The sequence below is a fragment of the Protopterus annectens genome, chromosome 11.part0 (assembly GCF_019279795.1).
Source record: "Protopterus annectens isolate FY-2018-M chromosome 11.part0, PAN1.0, whole genome shotgun sequence".
Lineage (NCBI taxonomy): Eukaryota > Metazoa > Chordata > Ceratodontiformes > Protopteridae > Protopterus > Protopterus annectens.
Window position 1 is genome coordinate 1,199,634,000 of NC_056745.1, and position 22,611 is coordinate 1,199,656,610.

Here is a 22,611-nt window from a genome sequence, read left to right on the forward strand (position 1 = left end):
CATGATTGAGCTTGCTGAATATGTGTCACAGGCAGGTATGTCTCTAGCCTTAAGCAGCATCCTACAGTCACCTAGAATGATGCTTCATTACAAACAGAAAATGATTTACTTTAACAATTGGTTTTGTTTCTGGTGTCATTCTAAGAGGATCTAGTACCCGACAGCCTGGAAGAACATGACTGACAGACCACTACAGTTTGCCAGAGATGGCCTGGTGGTTAGAATTACTCAGGCTCAAACCTTGTACCTTAGGTACAGGAGCCTGTAGTCTTTACCCACACCACCACTTGTGATCCAGGGAGCTGAGACCATAGCTCTCAACTGTCTAGATTTTCACAGCATATATGGCTCATACTTTTAGTCTGTTACTCTTAACATTTGTGGTTTTCTGGCAAATCAGTGAGAACAGAATTCATTAAATAATGATAGCCCTTTAAGTTTCTGCCTTCCTATCTTTTTTGAAACACATGTAACACAAAACACTATTTTAACAATGTTCTAAGATTATACAAGCAATATTTAAAATGTGTCCCTGGTTTTGGGCCTTTGCCCCCCTCAAATAAATTTTGGCTTTTTCCACATTTCTTCTGCTGTCAAATTGAGAGATTTAGTCGTGTCAAGTGGATGGCACAGTGGTAGTGTTGTTGCCGCACAGCAAAAGGTTCTCTGGTTTGATTCTTGGCTCAGGTGGAGTCTGTATGTCCTCCCTGTGTTTGTGTGGGTCCCCTCTGGGTGCTCTGGATTCCTGCCATGTAACAAAGACATGCAGTTGGAGCATTTCTCCCTGGGCATCTGCTGAAAATTGGCTTTGTTCCAAGTCGGACTTTCCTGGTAAACAAATGTTAAATAAATAAAAAAAAATTGCTGAGAACTTCAGGGGAAGAGAAGTTTAGTGCTGCTTATTCCGAGTGTGTTTGCATTGTTAGTAGCACAACAGGAAGTAGCCTTACTTTAGATGCAGAAGTCTGTGGGTTCTACTCCCACATTATGCAGATGGATTGCTGATACTGTACTGTGTTGTACTTTAAAGGGAGTGGATGCTGCAGTCCTGTGAATGCCCTCCTTTGGAGGAATTACCTAGTAACTATGAACCTGTTATCAGTTTGCCATCCATTCCCTATTGCACTATTACAAGCTTATCATTTTTAATGTAACATAGGCAATTTATTCTTCAAGGGCAACAGCCATTTTATTTGTAGATAAAACAATGAAATATAAAGTTGTTTCCTAGCAGCAACCTCTTCATTAGTTAGAGATCCCTTTAATGTGGAATTATTTAGATGACTTACTTCTGCAGAGATTTTGCATATTTACTGATATTGGTGGATTGTAATGACAGAAGTTTTAGTGGCCTTTTATGATTGAAATTTTCTGAAATGGGTAGTTTTGTCATTGGTTCATACATTTTGCTTCATTGCCTACTAGAAGACTGTTTAAAACTACAAATTTAAAACAAAATCTAACAACTGGTGCTGTATTATACAAGGAATATAATTTATTACAATCAGGAAGGTGAATCAAAGAATGCATATACATATGCATGACCCTAAAAATGTGTTTGAAAACAGCCCGGAGGAAAGTGTGAAAGGCTCAAAATCATGGGCAAATAAGTTTTACTCTTGTCACCAAAGCAATGGATGAAGGTTAAACAGTTTACACCACATTACCTTGACCTGGCCAAGGCTTTTGACACAATCCCCTACTCAGGTGGAGTACAAAAGATGAATAATGTAGGAACAAACACTTGCCTCACTAGCTGGATTGCCAACTTGCTCACAGGATGCAGGAGATCAAAATAGGGGAAGAGACCAGTCACCAATGGAATCCCCCAGGGTTCAGTGCTGAGACTTTTTCTGTTTGGCATATACATCTCAAAAGTAAAAGGAAATACCAAAGGGCTTTGGCCAGCTAAATTTCAGATGACTGCAAGCTAGGAGCAGTTATTGAATCCTCAAATTACTTAACCGTCATGCAGGAAGGTTTGTCCCAAATAATAACTGGTGTCAAAATCATGACAATGCCCTCTGAGGACCGACCCAGTTGTTTGACATTTGGGAACTTGTGTGTACAGTGACCTAACTTTTGACCAACATGTGCCAGAGTCATAAGAAAGCCTTTCTACATTGCACAGCTTATAAACAAATTGATTGTGACTAGATCTAGAGATGTTGTCCAACCTTTACAAAGCTCTCATGAGGTCAATAATTTTGTATAATGCCCACTTTGGCATGTATCTGTCCAGCCCCATGCAACAATTGGAATACCTTCAGAGATACCTTACTTAAAAAGATATAAGTCCTAAACAATAGGTCTTGCATGGACCACCTCAAAGATTTATTACTATACTCAGTATCCTACAGAGTGCTTAGAGGTGATATGTCTGGCATACAAGGCATCCTCCGACCTAATACAGATGTACCTTCTGAACATCAGCAAGTCAAATGGTATCAGAAATACTCAGTCCAGGTATCTAAATTGAATGTTGTAGAGAGATGGATCTATATCACAGAGGTTACCACTGCTACAGAACAGACTATCCATAAAAATAAAACAAAGCTCATCCATCCATATTCAAATGCAACTTGGATCTAAGGATGGGTAATAGAAAATGTACTTCAGGACTGCCCCTCATGCCACTAATGGATAGAGGCAGTTCCTAAATGCTGCATCCCTTACATGGCTCCCCTCAAATTATCTATGGAATGATCACAGTTATTCTAATATACAATTATCAGCCATGGGATAGGTAAGACCAATCAGAAAATGTTAATTCAAGCACCAAAACAGAATTGGCTACGCTTAAAATGTCCTCCAAGTGAACCTATGTTGTGGTAGTAAATAGTTATAAAAAATTGCCCTTTTTAGATCACTAAGTGTCCCTCTCACCCTCTGCCCCCCCAGTCTTCAACAGCTTCCAGCGCCTATGTAGTCTATTGACCCTTTTCAGCCATAACTTGAAAAGCCTTTAGCAGAGGTGCTAAGCAAAGGTGTTTGATACTGAAAAAGCTATTATGTAGATATATAACAGTGCTTTGATTAACCTGAAGACTTATTTGTTTGGCCCTCACTTCAGCTTTGAGAGATCCTTCGTTTTTCGAGTCCTCAGCTCTGAGAGGTCTTTTTTCAGGACCTCACCTTCAGTCTGGGGCATTGCCAAAGTGCAAATCTTCCTCCTTTAGCTCTGGTTTCCAGAAGTTTTGTTAGAGCACTGAGCACTGTCTCTAGCAGAGTCTTAATAAAATGTCTCCTGTGCCTTGCAAGAATACAGGAAAAAGGGTGTGCCATAGTTATAGCCATGCAAGAATCAGAAGCCCTAAGGTATTATCTTACAATCCTCTATTAACACACATTTGTTATAAATCACCCTGAATGTTTTCTTTCCGGATCTACTTTCGGTAGCAATGCTTTTGTTATTGCAGACTATTTTAAGGTTTATAGTGACTGCCTGGGTTCCAGTGCCCTTATCTGAACTGCTGCCCTGGATAAAGTGCTTAATTAAGGACTTCAGAAAATTGCAATTAGCCTTTTGTCAGTTTGCAGCATTGAGTGTAACTCCTTTGCATTTCTTCCACTGCTTATTTTGGACAACCTAATACAAATTCTACTTTCTGAAGCTCACTGACTAAATCACCTGTGTAAACACCCAGTAGAGGATTTCAGTCACCAGGTCTACTGGCATATATGACAAAACTTGTGTCATGGTACAATCCACATTCCTGAAGCAGCTCAGGTAAATACTTTAAGTGAAGTTTGGCACAGGCAATGGTAAAATCTACTATTATGACATTAATGTTGTTCATACTGGCATGGCGGTTATCAGTTTACCTTCGCTGTACTGAAATGGTGTCTTCATTAAATATGCACCTGATACAAATATATCATTCTGTGAAAATATATTTATACAGTTCTTCTAGATGGGTGACAAGGGATGCATTAAACAAATTATGGACACTGTCCAAATTGTCATCATTGTGGACTCAAAACAGTTTTGAAGTATGTTTTGGCAGGGATCTATTTTGTTTGCAAAATCTGAAACAATGCCCTCCTTACCATAATATTGTTGAAAGTAAGCTTTACGTTTAGTGCAGTTAAAATGTCTGGAAATATACACCGCAAAGACTCCTGCTTCCTTGTGAAGTGCAATGTGATGAACTCTGAAAACGGGGTTGTCTGATTTACTATGGTAGTGCCAAACTTCATACATTTCAGCCAACTTATACCCTCCAATACCACCCACAGTTCTGCTCAGACCCAAATACCCACTAGAACCTCCTAGTCATCAATATGACTGCATGGGTCAATTCATTGTATCGTCTCTGCACCTGTGTGGCATAAGGTAACTATCCTACTAGTTAAAATAGGTAGTAAAAAATGCAATGAATTATAGGCTTTGGTTGTAATCAGACCAAAGTACTGTCTTACATTTACAAAATCATCATATATAGCCTGAGGGTATCCTATGGGTTTGTCTTGCTGTTGTTCACATAGTGTTATAAACTGGTGAAATCATAATGGATTTTCTCACCAGGTTATATGCGATAATATAGGTTTAGTGCATATAATATAGGTTTAGTGCATATAATATAGGTTTAGTGCATTTGTGTGCCCACCATACAGGCAGTCACTTGGATTTAAGGGGTTTGGTAATTTTGATGCTGCCAAATAAGCCTGGACAAGAAAGTTGTTGCATCCCACCTGTTTCTATTCATTTTCCTGAACAGTTCTCACATTAATGCCCTTTTCATACATAATAGATCACAGAACTATATTTTTTTTAGTTGCATGGTATAAACAATCATAGGAAGTGTAAGGAAAGGAATTAATTAGTTTTTCAAATTAGCATTCATGATAGCAATGCTGTATATACCCTATCTATTTCAGCATAACCATCAGGATAATACTTGCCAACTTGTACTTTACAATCATTTAATGCATATTGTATAATAATATTTTCAAGTTTATTGCTACAGAGTGATCACTGTATGGCAGGTGTGGAGTGTCTGACCTGACAGTTGTTGTTTTCATTTGGGATAATACACCCAGTGCTAGGCTGTAAAAAAATTAAACCGGAACATGGCCACATAGACTGATATAATCGTTCCATTCTGAATTGGGTCAATTTTCTCACATGGAAGAAAAAACAGAAAGCACAAGGAATCCCAACAGTTTATGTGCAAGGGTAGCAGTATATTCCACAGAAAGGACTATCCAAAAGTCCCAATTAATCCAAATAATTCAACCTTTATTAGGGAAATATTAGTGGTACTTCATTAACTGGAGATTTCACAAACCTCAGTGACCAGAGCACTCATAAACCACATTAACTATAGATTTAACAAATATCAGTAGACACTCATAAAACTCAATCTGGCACTGGTACCAATGTGTCTTCATCAGTGTACAGTATAATGTATCGATTTAAGCACTCCATTTAAGCAGAAGTATCAGTTTGTTATGCTATAAAAGCAAGTAAATGAAAATCAGTCACTGACAATGGTTGTAGTTCAGTACTGTATAACCATGAAGCAAATACCTAACTAAATACCATTCGTTACAACTATGGTCCTATTATGATCCAGTGACTAAAAACGTCTCTCTGCCCACAAACTCATACCATGTTGCTAAGGCCTGCAACTCCTTACCTATATCCATCAGATCACAACTGCCCCTCTAGTCCTTTAAAACTATTGTGAAGGCTATGGAGTGCATCATCATGGACCTAATTAACAAGGAAATAGGGAATCTCCAAACTCTGGATTCCACGCAATTTGGTTTTGTGAAGGGTAGATCATGCCTGCTCAACCTGGTTGACTTCTTTGAGTCAGTCACCAGAGCTGTGGATGAGGACAATGCAGTTCATACAGCCTACACCGATCTGGCCAAGGCCTTTGATACCATTCCCCACTTAGGAATTATTGATAGACTCACCAAACTAGGCATCAACCCCTATATCACCAGGTGGGTTGCAAACTGGCTCACAGATAGAACCCACAGTGTGAAGGTAGTGGACTCCAAGTCAGACTGCTTACCAGTCACGAGTGCAGTCCCACAAGGATCGGTCCTGGGGCCTCTCCTGTTTGGCATCTACTTCTCAGAAGTCCAGGGCAATACGGAGAGACTCTGGCTGACCAAGTTCACTGACGATTGCAAGCTGGGAGCCATTATTAACTCCCCAAGTGATGTAGACATCCTACAGAAAGGCCTCACTGAGGCCAACGACTGGTGTCGAAACCATGGCCTTAAGCTTAATGCCAAAAGATCCGTCGTCATTCCCTTTAGGAAAAACTCAGTTCCCACTAATTACCACATTGATGGTAGCCCACTGAACACTGAAGGCATTATAAGAGATCTGAGGACACAGGTTGACAGCAAACTTTCCTTCGACCACCACATTGCCACTGTGGTCAGAAAGTCCTTCTATGTGGCACATCTCATTACCAAGGGTTTTGCATCCAGGAAGAAAGAGGTCATCATCTCTCTCTACTCTTCCCTGATTAGACCAATCATTGAGTATAATATCCCATTTGGCATGTACCTCACTAAACACCTGCAACAGCTGGAAAGGCCAGAAAAGTACCTCACGAAGAAGATCCTAGGCCTTAAACACATGCCCTACATGGACAGACTCAAAAAACTCCAGCTTTTCTCTGTCTCATATCATCTATTAAGAAGCGATCTCTGCTTGACTTACATAGCCATGTCTGACCCAGCCCTGTTAGAAATGTTACACTTAAAGAAATCCCAATCCCTCCGTACCACATGCTCCAGGGACCTCAACCTCATTACCACAATCAACAGAAGATGTTGGAGGGACAGGTTCATAACCCAGAGACTGCCCATGCTCTGGAATAGACTTCCCATACATGTCAAGCAGAGCACCTCATTGGCCCTTTTCTAAGAGAAATCTTGATGAGTGGATGGGAAATAGAAAGTTCACCCCAGGGATCACTCCAGTGGCTCTACTTGATAGAGGCACTGGGAACTAACAGCGGCATGATGCCAGTGCACTTCTATGGGCTAGGCTTGCAAAGGCACCAGGGCCATTGGCCTAGTACACACCTATGAACCCATGAAAGACTTCCTAGCCAAAATCTGTCTCTGTTCTTGCTTAAACATGGGATAAACTATATCCCTAAATATGTGCAAGTACCTATTCATACCTTATACCTCCTTACCCCCCCCATCTTCACTTACTTCCTAACTTCAATCAACTTTTCTCTCTTGCCTTTTTTATCTAAATATGCTATAACCTTGATTTTTCTCTCACTTCATACTGCAACTCCTGTTTGTATTATACTAGCTTGCCCTTAAATTTCTCTAAACTGTCTAAAATTTCTCTAAATATTAAATTGTCATACAAGCTGTATCTGTTTTTAATCAATGCTGTCATATTATGTCTTAATTTGGTATAATATTTAAACTGTAGATTTTTTTTTCATTCTTACTGAAGATTGTAAAATGATTGTTCTTAAAATGGTTTTGTAATACTTTGGAGTTTTTCTCCTTGGGCCTCCACTCAAAATGGGCACCTACGCAGTTGGACCTCCCTGTAATCAAATGTCAATAAATAAATCAGTAAATAATTCACCATCTAGTGGCTAAAAGGCCTCTCTACATGGAATGGTTCACCATAAAAGTCATGTAAACAACCAGTGTACATACAATTTACAAAAAAAAAATCATTAAGACTAGGTGAAAATAATGCCACTGAAATAATAATTCATATTTTCCTTATTATCCTAAATATTTTGTCAAACTAATTTATTTGGATAGTCAGATCATTCTGGCATGTTATTAGCAAACAGATTTCACAGACTTTAGATATAGTGATGGAAGAAAAGCTGGGACATTTTAAAATTAGTTTGTAAGTAGTACAGTTACCTCTTGGCATACGTCCCCTCAATAGTTGTCCAGTAAGGGTGCTTTGAGCTTGAATATGTGCACAGATATCTGGGTGATTGTTAGTTGGTATGAATTTCATATGTGGAAAAGTTACATGAATTTGTTTTTTTTTTTATTTAAATAGAAACAAGTGGGAAATAGAATTTACAGTAAATTACAATTTATTTACTACCGCATTTTTGGATGTTTCACTTATCAAAGTACTTGATATCAGTACAACTACCAGTCTTTATCGAAAGCTCTTTAGTAAAACAAAATTCCTTATCGTAGGCAACAAGATATAACCCCAGGCATGTTACTTATAATATACTAAAAGCTCAGTTACAAAGAGTATGGAGTATTGGTTATGAGGATCAACAATTTTTGAAGGAAAGATTTATTCCACTGGTTAGTCCATATAGGATATAGTACTAAAATTATTCTACAGGTGCAACATTATGTTGCCAAAAAAACAGAACTTTAACAATACAAACCTGTAGTAAGCTATGCCTAATACCAACTAACATTTGTAACCACATTTGGTGTAGATAGCTACCTGTCAGGGATATTTTCTTTTAAAAATATTGGCAGATTTTATTGAATGATAAGGATATGAGTGCGAACATGCCACCACCATGCAAATTTATTTTTAGAAGGGAAAGAACAATAAGGCAACATCTCAGTCATTTAAAGACAGGTTGCTTAGATGATATACAATATGACAGGGCTAATTTCAAACATAGAGCACCCTCACTGAAGAAGCATGCCACGTCCATCTATCCATCCACCCTCAACCCCTTTTTCCCATGTTGCACAAAGGGTTGGGTTGTCACTTCAACAGTGACAACCATCTCTAGCCAAGGTTTACACCGCTGGGTGGCTAGACCTGCCACAGTAGTTCAGCTGTACCACTCACTCGCACACACAATCGCACTTACAGTCAATTTAGAGTGTCCAATCCACCTACTGCATGTCTTTTGGAATGTGGAACAAAACCAGAGCACCCAGAGGAAACCCACACAACTGCAGACTCCACACAAAAGGCACCCCAGCCAAGAATCGAACCGGAGAACCTCTTGCTGTGACACGACAACGCTAACTGCTGCACCACTGCAGCCACCCTAGTATGCCATGTGGCAACTGCATTAATTGCAAAATTTTAAATGCCCTAGTTTTTCTTCCATAAATACATGCAAGGTCTATGAAATCAGTTAATAACATGTCACAGTGATTGGACTATTTATGTATATGTGGAACATTTTATGTATATAAGGCATCTTAGACCCCTTAAATGTCATATTGCAAAAACAGTGCCCTTTCTAAACATAATATAATGCATCATGAAACTATCTTTAAATTTGTGGATATTGATTGAAGGTCATCATTAAAATAATTTGGGTTAATAAAATATTTTTTGATAAAAAAGAAAACATAGATTTTTAATTTATGGTTGCTATTCTCTCCAGCTCTTAAAGAATTTATATGAATTTCTTATACACTCATTATTTTTATGTGTTTATGGTCAACTATTCTGTGTAGCAAGGCTTTTAGCCACAAGATGAAGAATTGTTTCATGTTTACACAGCACTGAACTACATCCATTGTCAAGAACTAATACATTCTCATTTGCTATCTGTATCATGTGATGACTTGATAGTTCTATTTGAGTCATGTGACGACTTGTTAGTTCTATTTAAATGGGACACTTACTTTGTTATAATAAACACTTATGATGGTATGATAGTACTATAACCCAGCTGTGTTTTATGAGTACTGGGTCAATGATGTTCATAAAATCTTCAGTTAATGAAGTACCTCTACTGCATTTATCCATCCACAATCTCTTCTTCCCATTGTTTCACAAGGGGTCATGGTGTCACATCAACAGTGACAATCATCTAGAGACAATGTTTGCACTGCCAAGGAGCTAGCTACTTCTAAAGTTTTCCTAATAAAGGCTGGATTATTTGGATCAATTTTCTCAATTCCTGTTCATCATCATTTTGAAATGCTGGCATAGTACCCTCATGAAAAGCTTCAGAGTCCTAATTTAAAATCTCTACAGCTAACTGATAATACTGTAGCTGCTTTTAAAAAATAATCATTCTCTACTTATTGGCATTATACCATATAAAAAACACTGCTTTTTCTTTGCTTTCATAGTGGTTTGTGCCATTAATAATCTGAATTAAGCATAAGCCCCACCTGATTTTGTTTTTTGGGGTTTATTAAAGAAATGTGGAGCTACCCTTTTGCAGCATCATCACCTCCGGTAGTGCTGCCAGATGGAAAGGAAGGAAGTTTAAACTGGAGTTTTAACTCAGTCACTTTTGTGGACATTGTTTTACTCTCTTGGGCTAGTTATTCCTTCAGTTCTCAACCTGACTGGCTTGTTCAATACAAACTGGCTATCATACCCCCTGCATGCTGCACTATAAACTGTACCCTTTAAATACTGCACATTTTAAATTTTGTCAGAGATCAGAATGCAGTTAACACCCTCAAAAGATCAGCTTCTTTTACCTTTACAGGCATAGATGTAATTGAGTAAGTGTCTGAAAACATTAGAACGGATAACCTGCAGAAATTCAAAATCATAATATATGTCCATTTGGCTCCATTGTGCACAGGAATAGAGCCCTGACTGTGACCCATATGACTTGTATTTGATTTGTGGCCCTTGGCACTACAGAAGCCAGGAATAGAAGTGAAGGGGTGAGCATGACCTACTCACCTCTCCTGGGAATGGGAGGGGGTTTCCTTCCAATCAGGAGCACACTGGGTGGTGCTATCTCTCTGGTGGAGACTGTAGAAACTACCACTCATGCTGCAAAGAGAGGCGGAAGAGCTGCTTGAAGGGAACACCCCTTGTGGAAGTGAGGGAACATCTTCCACGAACAGCTCAATGTAATCTCTTCTCAGCACCTTGTTGGGTGCGTGCAGCTAGGATCAGGGAGAAAACTGCAAAATTAGAACCACGTTTTATGGCTTTATAAATAACAATGCCTCATGGTCAGCCCTTGCCCCGGTGATAGGGAAAGAATGAGCTGATTGGTCAAGAAGGACCTGATGATTGATTGACAATAAGGGCAATGTTTAAAAAAAAATCATAATGTATCTAGAATTCACTACAAGGTGGATCCTTTAATGTTGTATATAGCTTTAATGAGGTTCAGGGGAATCAAACGTCTCAATGCAGTTGTGACCTTTCAAAATAATTGCGTTGGCTACTATATGATGTGCCACAGACAATTTAGGAAAATGTCAATATCCTTTGATCATTTTGTGCCATGTCCAACAAGTGGTTGAGCTGCAGTACACGATACAATCAAGATATCACCTTAGTTCAGACAATACTTCAGTACAGATAAACACCAGCTGTCATAACCTGCAATGTGTGTCTATCTGTTACCTCCTGTGATGTTGCTAACCCACCACTGTCCACCAATTAATATGTGACGCCCCCTGCATTGGCTCAGTAATCAAGGAGCCTCAATCCTCAAAACTGGCAACAGCCAGGGGACGTATACACTGGGAGGATGACAAGTACATACACAACAAAATACAATTTCCCTTAAGAGCACACAGAGACCACAGTCAGTCTGGGGCTGGTTTCTCCCTCTTTTGCCAGATCCCCAATAAGATTCCCCACTGGCACAGCTATAGGGCTGAGATCTCAGCTGAGTCATCAAGCCAAAACCTCCAGCACCCTCTCTGTACAACCAATGCTTCATGCTTCTGCTCAAGTAGCTGACACACACACACTTTGAATTTTTATTTATATACAAAAACACACACACACCTGGAAAAGTCTGGCACAGGTTTACTAGCTATGTCCCCTTCTGCCCAGACTATAAGGGAGTTATCACTGCTACCAACCACTCTTATCAGCTTCTCTTGGCCCTTAACAAAGGGTGTGCAATCCTACTGTGTAATGTTACTAATAATTCATATGGTAGTTTTGACCAAACGCCAGGCTATTAGACGTGGTGTGTACAGTGTCACCAAATACATATGTGAGTACTCCAAGAGCTTAAATAGGTCTCATAAATATCAGCCACAAAGATAGGTTTAAATATATTTAATAATAAATAATAAAAGAACAAGGCAATATTCAGTCAATCAACACAGTAAACTCAGAGTTCAAAATCACAGGAAATATTTTAAAACAACATTGCAGGACAGTCTCAAATAAATAAATACAGAAAACATCTAAACTAATCTTTACTATATTACTGTCTAGATCTAAAGCAGATAATATGCCTTAAATCTTACTTACAGAGCAAGCCAAGTGCGGATGGTGATGATGAGTGGATGTTGGATGCTAGGTCCAACACAAAATACAAAATGCACAGTCTCTCTCTGAGAAAGTTCCCAAATTAATGTCAAACATTACTGCTGGGCCAGCTTGGCTGACATCACTCTTTTTTACCTGACTTCAGTTCCCAGGCTAAAAAGAAACTTAGCAGAATTTAACATCTCTGTGTGAGAAATACATATCTCTCAGATCTTTGCAAATCTTTGAAGCTGTAAAACAATAAAACACTTTTACATTTGAAACCTAGTAATTACTTCTCTCCAAGACAATAAAAAACCTCTAGCTCTAGACATTGTGTCTGCTACTGAACTGAAACTGAAAGATAACATCTTTTGTTTATGGCCCAGTTATAAAGTAACTTAACCTCAACTATTCTTAAGTTTTGCAAGTTAATCTTCTATGTTCTAGCAGGGTACACTGTGGGTATATCTTAACTCAGTACATAACATACCATTCTGTATAAATCATATCAATATTCACAAATGACATAGAATTATTTACAAAATTCCAGATAGCTAGGCTGGCAGCATGAAATCCCCCCCCCAAAAAAACGTCAAGCTAGTTTTTCAAGTGCCCCTCGAGAAACGTTGCTTGAGAGGGCTGAGCCTGTCTGGGAATAGCTTACCCCATTCCTGTCTTGAGGGCTTATCTACATTGACTTTGCTAACTCCCCTTTGGTGCTGCACTGTCATATCATATGCTTGCGACTCTAGGCTCCACCTTAGTAACTTGGCATTTTGCTGGCTGGCTTGATGTAGCCAGGCAAAGGGATTGTGGTCTGTAACTACAGTGAATTTATTTCCATACAGATAAGGCTGAAGTTTCTGCAGTGCCCACACTATGGCTAGGCATTCCTTTTTACAGCTGCATAGCATTCTTTCCTGGGTTGGAGCCTATGTCTGAGATATACCACTGGGTGCTCTTCTTCCTCTGAGGAAACCTGGCTAAGTACAGCCCCCACCCCATGGTTTGAAGCATCCACCTGCACAACAAATTATTCGCTGTAATCTGGACTGGCTAACACAATGGGTCCTCCCAAAGCTCCTTTAACCTTCTGGAATGCCTGCTCACATGCTGGGGTCCACACTACCGTATCTGGCCTGTTTTTCCTTGTTAGGTCTGTGAGGGGAGCAGCTATGGTGCTATAATTGGGGACAAACTTTCTGTAGTACCCCACTGTCCATAATAATGCCCTCACCTGCTTTTTAGTAACAGGGGCAGGCCATGCCTGCCAGGCTTCCACTTTGGCAGGTCCTGGCCTGATCTTACCACTCCCCATTCTGTGACTCAGGTAGGTGACCTCTGCTATACCCACCTGACATTTGCTCTGCTTAATGGTCAGCATTGCTCTTTGTAGTCTGCCAAGAACCTCCCTGCCATGCTGAAGGTGCTCTTGCCAGAAATGGCTGTAGATGGCAATATCATCCTGATAAGCAAGGGCAAAATCTCCTGCTCCTGCTAGGATACGATCTACCAGCCTCTGGAACATTGCTGGGGTATTTTTCATCCCAAAAAGCATCTTCCTGAACTCATACAAGCCAAAAGGAGTCACAAAGGCTGACCTCTCTCTAGCACTGGGAGTCAAGGGCACCTGCCAGTAACCCATGGTAAGATCAATAGTGGAAAGATACAAAGCTCCACCCAGCTACTCTAGGGCTTCATCTGTCCTAGGGATGGGGTAAGCCTCTGACTCTGTGTGGCCACTTAATTTCCTGTAGTCCATACAGAACCTGGTGCTGCCATCCTTATTTGGTACCAGCACCATTGGGGAGGCCCAGAGACTGCTGGACTCTTGGATTACCCCTAGTTCCAATGGTTCCTGTATCTCCTCCCTCATAGTCTGTTGACTCTCTCAGGCACCCTATAAGGGGCCTGCTTGATAAGCCTTTGGGGTCATGTATCCACATGGTGTTGCACCAGGTGGTGCACCCTGGTTTCCCAGTGAACATGTCCCCAAACTCCTGCAACACTGCTTGGATTTCTTGAACCTGGGTAGGGCATAACTGCTGGGGCATTGCTACCCCTTCGACTAAGGTGTCAGTCCGAGCCTCACTGAAGAGATCAATCACCAGATCTCCCTCAGATTTCTCCTGACATCCACTGCAGATACTTATTACAAGGGCCTCTCTATCATGGTAAGGTTTCATCATGTTAACATGATACAATTTGTGCCCCTGCCTCCTGCCTAGCAGTTCTACCATGTAGTTAACATCACTGATCTTCCTTACTACCTTGTAGGGTTCATCCCAAGCTGCCTGCAGCTTGTTGTGTCTGACAGAAATGAGAACCATTACCTGCTGCCCTACAGCATAATCTCTAGCTTGAACATTCCTGTCATACGGGACCTTTTTCTGTTGTTGGGCTTCTGCCATGTTCCCCTGGGTCAAGCCCATGAGTTCCCTGAGTCTTGTCCTGAGGTTTAGGACATATGCCACAACAGACTATTTGTGGGATTCAAACTCACCCTCCCACTCAACTCGAATGAAATCTAGAGGTCTCCTCACACTATGCCCATACAAAAACTCAAAGGGTGAAAAACCTGTGGATTCCTGGGGAACCTCTCTCTAAGCAAACAACAGATGGGGCAAATTTTTGACCCACTCCCTCTTGAACTGGTATGCAAATGCCTGTAGCATGGACTTGAGTGTAGAGTTTAACCTCTCAACAAGACCATTAGTCTGGGGATCATAGGGGGGGGTTGTCTTTAGGTGCTTCACCCCACAGTACTTCCACAGACATGCCAGCAGGGCTGACATGAAATTATCAGCTCTGTCAGTCAGTATTTCTTCTGGGAAACCTACCCTGCTGAAAATATCTAACAAAGCATTTGCCACCTTTTCTGCCTCAATGGAAGACAGAGCCACTGCCTCAGGGTATCTGGTAGCATAATCTACTACTACTAGGATATACTTTTTCCCTGTGGAACTTGGGGTAGTAAGAGGCCCCACAATATCCATAGCTACCCTCTGAAATCACTCCGCAATCACAGGCAAAGGCATCAAAGGAGCTTTCACCTTGTCTCCTGCTTTGCCTACCTTTTGGCACTGCTCACAGGTCCTGCAGTACCCAATTTCATCTCTGGAAATCCCAGGCCAATAAAAGTTCTGCATAATAATCTCTTCGTACATTTTATTCCCATATGACCTGAAAAAGGAATATCATGGACTATGGCTAGAAGTGCCAGATGGTAGGCTCTGCGCACTTCCAACTGCTGTATTCTCTCACCCTCTAGCCCTCGCTCAAAGGTCCACTCTCTATACAGTAACTCTTTGCCCCAGTATACAGATTCCTCCTTCCCTTGAAAATGAGGTGTCTCACTAGCTACCTCTTTCTATATACCCCTTCCCAGCTCCCCTTCCACAGGAAGTCTGGTATCCTCTGACAGCGGTGTCTCACTATCAGCCTGGGTACTACTACTCACCTCTGCCCTTGCAGTCACTCTGTCCAAGGGAACATCAGTACCCACAAGCAGCTGTGCCTCACCTTCAGTCTCACTGCTACAGGGTAGCTCCCTCCCTGAAGTAACCACCTCACCAATCTTGCCAGCAAGTGTGTGGTCTGTCTGGGTCTCCCCCAGGCTATCATACTCACATGATTGTCTCCAAGCCTGACTCTGTGTAACTGCATGCACACACAATACTGCATTATCAAAATCATTTCCTATCAGGACATCTGCAGGGATATCCTCAAACGCACCTACTTGCTGGCTCCCTTTTCCACCCTCCCAGTCAAGTTGAACCCTAGCCAAAGGTATTTGGAATGACGTCCCTCCTAAAGCTCTGACTGGAGTAGACTGCCCAGGCAAGTAGTGCTCCTCTGTAACCATTGCAGGCTTAACAATGGTTAGGTCAGAGGCTGTGTCTCTCTTAGCAGTGGCCTCTTTCCCGTCCACTAAGATAGAATATAACCTCAAGTGGTAGTTTGGTACCCATGTTGTCTCGAGACAACTTACTTTTGGCATTTTGTCATTCCCACTTACTGGATCTCCCACCTTTTGTTCTCACCTTGTCTCCGTGGACATCTATATGCTACATGGCCCCACTGGTTGCATTTGAAACATTTAACTCTTTGTCCTGGACATGTACCTGGACTTGTGATTTCCTCTGCTACTGGTGGACTATGTTGGGGCAATCTGGGATGCCCACCATGGATTCCCTTAGACCCATAAGCAGCACTGTGTGTCCCTTTCCTGTGCAGTGATGCCCTGCTTCCTAGGTATAGGTCTCCCTTCTTCCCCAACTCATCTGCAGTATTGCATTGTCTATCAGCTAACCAGATTCTCATGTCCTCAGGTAAAGTGCTAAGGGCTTGTTCCCTCACCAAAAGGTCTGCCAGCCCTTCAAAAGTGGTGACCTGGCATCCACTCACCCACCTATGAAAATAGGTGCTTAGTTCAGAAATATATTGACACACACTTTCATCTGCCTTGCGTCTATGCTCATGAAACTTTTTCCTATAAGCTTTGGGTTTTAACTTAAAGCATTCTAAAAGACAGTTCTTTAGAATATTCTAATTTAAGCAATCAGTATCAGACAATTTAGAAACAGCAGTTACAGCTTTACCATGGAGTAAGGGGGTCAGGAACCGTACCCAGAGCCCTTGGTCAACATTATACTGTTTACATATCCTTTTAAACATATGAATGAAACTATCAAAATTATCCCCCTCTGTAAATTGTGGAAGAAATTTACTCACCTTTGTTGCTTCTGGGGTTCAGTTACTCCCTTCCCCATTACCTCTATGACTCTGGCAAAGAATCAGCAACTCCTTTTCATGATGCTTCTGCCTCTCTTTCTCCTCCACCTCTAGACATCTCGGTGTCTCTGCTGCTTCTATTTCCAAACACTTGGCCTCCAGCTCCAGTTTCTTTAATTCCAGATGGATTTTTAAGTCCTATGTGGAAAGGTTGAGCTGTCCATTTTCTGAGAGTTGTACATCTCTAAGGCCAGCCTGGTTGTTCTCCTGATCGCTGGTCTGTGATGCAGTTGTGCCTAAAGCTACAATCATTTCTGCCTTAGTCAGGTTGGCATGCACCAGTCCTTTTGCCTGGCACATCTCAGCCAATTGGCGATTTGTCAGCTTGCCATACTCCTCTGCTGATTTGCTCTGCTCTTCCTGACTAACTAAGCTAACAAAAAAAAAAATAAAACAATTGTGATGTGAAATTTGAATGTTCAGTGTGTGGCTGATTGAGAATACAATCACCTGCAGTGACCACTGTACACAGGCTACATGAATTCAATATCACACCATTACAAGCCAGTTAATATGTGATGTGGCTATCTTACCACTGTCAACCAATTAATATGTGATGTGGATATCCCACGACTGCCAACCAATTAATATGTGATGTGGCTAACCCACCACTGTCAATCAATTAATATGTGATGTGGATATCCCACCACTGTCCATCAATTACTACATGATGCCCCTGCACTGACCCAGTAATCAAGGAGCCTCAATCCTCACCACTGGCAACAGCTAGGGGATGTACACACTGGGATGATGACAAATACACACACAGTAAAATGCAATTTCCCTTAAGAGCGCATAGAGACCACAGTCAGTCTGGGGCTGGTTTCTCCCTCTTTCTTCAGATCCCCAATAAGACTCCCCACTGGCACAGCTATAGGGTGGAGATCTCAGCTGAGTGGTCAAGCCAAAACCTCCAGCACCATCTCTGTCCAACCAGTGCTTCATGTTCCTGCCCAAGTAGCTAACACACATACACACTTTGAGATTTGATTTATATACAAAGACACACACACACACACACGCACACACGCACACACGCACACACGCACACACACACACACACACACACACACACACACACACACACACACACACACACACACACACACCTGAGAAAGGCTGGCACAGGTTTACTAGCTATGTCCCCTTCTCCCCAGACTATAAGGTAGTTATCACTGCCACCAGCCACTCTTATCAGCTACTCTAGGCCCTTAACAAAGGGTGTCCAATCCTACTGTGTAATGTTATTAGTAATCCCAAATGGCAGTTTTGACTAAGCGCCAGGCTATTAGGAGTGACCTGTACAGTGCCACCAAATACATATGCAAGTACTCTAAGAACTTAAGTATGTCTCATAAATATCAGCCACAAAAATAGGTTTAAATATATTTAATAATAAATAATAAAAGAATAAGACAATACTCAGTCAAACAACACATTAACTTCTGAGTTCAAAATCACAGGAAATATTTTAAAACAACATTGCAGGGCAGTCTCAAATAAATACAGAAAACATCTAAACTAATATTTACTATATTCCTATCTATATCTAAAAGTGATACTATGCCTTAAATCTTACAGAGCAAGCCAATTGCAGATGGTGATGATGAGTGGATGTTCTTGCTAGGTCCAACACAAAATACAAAATGCACAGTCTCTCTCTGAGAGAGTTCCCAAATTAATATCAAACATTACTGCTGGGCCAGCTTGGATAACATCACACTTTGTCACCTGACTTCAGTTCCCAGGCTAAACAGAAACTTAACAGAATTTAACATCTCTGTGTGAGAAATACATATCTCTCAGATCTTTGCAGATCTTGGAAGTTGTACAACAATAAAACACTTTTACATTTGAAGCCTAGTAATAACTTCTCTCCAAGACAGTACAAAAAACTTCTAGCTCAAGACATTGTGTCTGCTACTGAACTGAAACTGAGAGATAACATCTTTTGTTTATGTCCCAGCTATAAAGTAACTTAAACTCAACTATTCTTAAGTTTTGCAAGTTAATCTTCTATGTTCCAGTAGGGTACACTGTGGATACATCTTAGCTCAGTACATAACATACAGTTCTGTATAAATCATATCAATATTCACAAACGACAGAGAATTATTTACAAAATTCCAGATAGCTGGGTTGGCAGTGTGACACCTCCTTAAAGAATGTTGCTCTAATTTATGTACATATCTATGAATGTTGTTTCATTTCACTTGTTTGTAATCTAGATAGTTTTGTTAATGCATATGTGTGGAGCTTTTCTCCCCAGGCCATTTCTGAAAAGTTTTTTTTCATAGCTTAGTCAGACTTTCCCAATCAACAAAGACAATAACTAAATAAATAAATAACAATGATGTAAATGTACAATAGATGCTAGAACATGTGAGCTTTTGTGTGAAAATGCTGCAAAGCAATGCTGGAACACATTTGGGCACCAAAAAAAAAAACCTTTGAGGTTTTTAATAACATAGTAGCACTCATCATGTCATAGTATATAGACTATTTTGGGGCACATATTATGGCTTGAAGTAAAGCACTGCTAGAGGCCTGTTTTGTATTTGAAATAAAGAAAGACTGTCACATTTAATTAAAGCTGCATGAGATTTAAATCAACCACATCTTCAACAAAATTCATATCTTTCTGTCACTCTCATTTTATCTACTATTTGTAGACAGACTAGTTTTAAATTTAGCAGGATTATTTGCCTACTAGCAAAAGCATAATCTATTGCATGATACTACATAAACTAAGTGCACAGCTTTTCACTTCATAGTACAGCTTGATAGCATGCTATAGATGTGTCTGAGTCCATCCCCTTATAGGCCATGGTGACACCAGAGGTAAGCTTCACATTGCCACAAATATAAATTATACTATTTAGTAATCTTATTGTGTTGTCTAAAACATCTTCAGCATTTAATTTATGTGGAATTCAATGGGGTGAGGGTACCAGGAAATTTAAATTCTTTTTTTTTTTTCGATAATCATTTTTATTATTTTTCAAAGCCATAATACAATCCACACACTATTTACATTATGTATAAAATTGCTTCCAATAGTTAATTCCAATCATATATCAACATCATGCATTAACAATAGATACCGTATTAATCCGGTATAAAAAAAACAAAAAAACTACAAGGGAAAAATAGAAACAAACTCAAGCCAACAATCTGTATTATTTCTACGTCCTCTATCTAATCTAAGATTGTGTTTGTTCTCTTACTGTATGTCCTGAGAGAAAGTGGATAGGAACCTCTAGGCCAACACAATGTTAAAAATTTGCTCCCATATTTTTATACTATTTATACTTTTCTTGTTGTTACTAATTAATAATTTATGCACTAAAATATGCTTGATCGCTAACAGCCTGAATTTTTCCCACGATGTCTGGGCTGGGTTCAACCAATTTGTGGCTATATATAGTTAGGAAATTTAAATTCTAACCATCAAGGTGTAATTGCATGGAGCCATCATCCCTCAAAGGAGGCATAATTAGGTTCATTAGCTGCTGTATAGCCCTGTGGATGTCTAAATAATACCGAGCTACTGAAACTATACATCCTAGATTCAGAAACCAGAATGTCTGGTGGCATTTATTCCTTGGAACAACATACTGTTTTACTATGTCTAGAAAAAGAGGGATGTCTTGATCAGGTTCAGACAGTTGGGAAAACTCATAACTTATATTAGCATCACAGGATCATGAGTGCCCAGTAGAGGCATATTCACCAGTTTCTGTACATTGGGAAGACACATTATTTTCAGACAGTTGTGTTTATGCCCCACCCCACCTATTCATATAGCTGCTGCTGAATTGTTTGGTGCTGTTCCTATACAACCCCCACATTCAGATGGCTCAGTGTGCGCATCAGCAAAGCCACACTCTTCATAGCCACATCCTAGATATTCACAAGGATAAGAGGTAACATGCATGAACAATCCAAAGCCAATGCCTACATTCTTGCTGCTCTGAAGATATGGAAGGTACACTAGAGCTAACTGCAGAACAGGTATCTGGGAGTCCCTCGTGGTGTGTAAGTGGTCAGTTGTGATATTGGTAACCCCCAAACTCTGTGTCTACTATATAGCCTTTTGCAGCAGTGGTTTCTCATGAGGAGAAGCCCATGTGTCATTTTCTAAGAACCTTTCCAGTGAATCTGACCAGCATGCATATTTATCTGAAAGGTATGCCACAAGTAATAATAACAGTAATAGTTCTACAAGACAGAGAAAGACAGGTAAGTGTTTCCATTTCTTTATCTGATTTTAAATTCATTTTAACAGCCTGCAGCTGCTTTAGCTAAGGTCTTTGAGCCTATATTAGTGATTCCAGAACATAGTTCCACTGATGTTTGCTGTTTTAAGTGGTCTAACTGCTGTTATTCAGCTCTGGTTTCATTCTTGTGCACTGAGTGTATGTCAGGCTAGTTCTGCGCATTGTGGCAGTTCCAGGCCATTCTGCTCAGACCTAAAGGTCTGTGAATTCCAACACTGCTCTTTGTTGTGATTTTGTTAACTTACTGTTGCACTGTAATAGTTCTACAAGACATAGAAAGACAGATTAGTGTTTTCATTTCTTGATCTGATTTTAAATTCATTTAATGGCCTGTAACTGCTTTAGCTAATGTCTTTAAGCCTATATTAGTGATTCCGGTACATAATTGCACTGCATTTTTGTTGTTTTAAGTGGTGTAACTGTTGTTATTAAGTAGTCAAACTGCTGTTATTAAGTCCTGGTTTCATTCTTGTGTACTGAGTTTTTGTCAAGCTAATTCATCACTTGTCTTTGCAATGTGGCAGTCCAATCATCTCAGAACTAAGAGTTTAATTGTTTTTTTCCTCCCACCCATCCTGTTGTAGTTGTGTTCTTAAACCCAGTGTATCTGTTGTTGTCTTCCCGTTATAATAATTTGACAACATAATTCCCTCACTCTCCCTGTTCATTGGCTGTTGACAATAGGCACATAAGTATCATTGTGCAATGTCTGTCAGAAAAACACATTAGTTTTAGTTATGTAGTTGCCAAACTGTTAAATTAATATTTCTTTATTTTTCTACCAAACTATTAATTTAACAATTTGGCAATTACATTACTAATTTACAGTTACTTACTTACCAGCAGTATTAGAACTGGAACCTGGAATGACGTAACCACTCTCTGCCCTCCTATGAATATTAATGCCATAAAGATGGCTTACTACATTTAGTCTTCCACGGTCAGAAGGAATACTTAAAACTTTATATTTTTTCAAAGGCTTCAAAACACACTTTTCTTTCCATCTATAAAACGTGTTTGCAAGCATAAAGATTAATTATATTGTTTCAAATGTTTGCAAACATAAAGATGCATGTGAACACTTTTTTGTTTGAAAAGAAAATCATGTTCATGCCTTTAAACATGATCTTTAAACTACTCACCAGGCTAAAAGGCCTTTGATAAAATTGCTTAATATTGAGTACACTGATACTGCTTGCACTGATTTTAGTGTCAAATTACTGATTTTTTACTATAATTAGTTTATTGGTTCTAGCTGGTGGCAGAAGAAGATTTTTAAGGCTAGTTGTTTTGTACTGAAATTTAAATATGCAGTAGCAAGTCCACCCAAACGTTATTCTAAAATGAAACACCAAGCAGTTATAGTTGTTAGCCCAG